The sequence below is a fragment of the Corvus brachyrhynchos genome, unplaced genomic scaffold, assembly GCF_000691975.1.
Source record: "Corvus brachyrhynchos isolate BGI_N302 unplaced genomic scaffold, ASM69197v1 scaffold47, whole genome shotgun sequence".
Classification (NCBI taxonomy): domain Eukaryota; kingdom Metazoa; phylum Chordata; class Aves; order Passeriformes; family Corvidae; genus Corvus; species Corvus brachyrhynchos.
Window position 1 is genome coordinate 1,483,917 of NW_008239292.1, and position 921 is coordinate 1,484,837.

The window sequence follows — 921 nt, forward strand, 5'->3', positions numbered from 1 at the left end:
GCCCGGCCCCGCTCCCTCCCCCTTCCCCTTCCCCTTCCCCGCTCCCGGTCCCGCTCCCGCTCCTCACCTGCATCTCTCCCGTCTCCGCCTCTCCACTTCCGCCTTCCCCTCCTCAGCCAATCGCCTGCCTCAGCGCCCGCGCTTCAGCCAATCAAACCGCCCCCCCCCCAAAGGTCCCGCCTTCCCACCAATCAGAAGGCGGGAGCGCCGCGGCAGCGCCACGTGCCGGCATTTCGATTGGCTGGAAGGGAAAGGGGCGGGGTCTTCAGGGACCAATCGGAGATGGCGAAGGAGTTCGGGGGTCCCAGTCCCGATCCCGGTCCCAATCCTGATCCCAATCCTGGTTTTAATCCCGGTCCCGGTCCCAATCCCGGCCCCAATCCCGGTCCCAAGGTGCCCCAGCACTGAGCCGGGATGCCCCGGGATCCCCCTCAAGCCGTCCCTCAGGGTCCCGCAGGAGTCCCCGGGATGCTCCCGAGCAGATCCCGATCCCTGCGGGGATCCCCCGTTTCCCCCAGAGCAGATCCCAGACCCCTTGGGAACCACTGGATACCCCAGCACAGAGCCAGGATCCCGCTGGGACCCCCAGCTGCTCCCAGAGCAGATCCAAGGACCCTCAGGGACCACTGGACAGAGCCGGAATCCCCGTGGGACCCTCAGCAGCGGCCCCAAACCGGGACCCAAGGACCCTTGGGGACCCCTGGGAGGGGTCCTGGAGCAGCTCCCAGATCCCTCAGGCACCGATAATCCCCGACAGAACCAGGATCCCTCGGGATCATCCCGCTGGATTAACTTGGGCGAGCAGCTCCGGCCCCCGGGAGCGTCACCGGGGGTCCCGCGGTGTCCCCGCGTCCCTGCGGGGCTGGGAGTCCCCCCTCGGGGACACATCCCGTGGCGACACGGGCACATCCCGGTGACCTC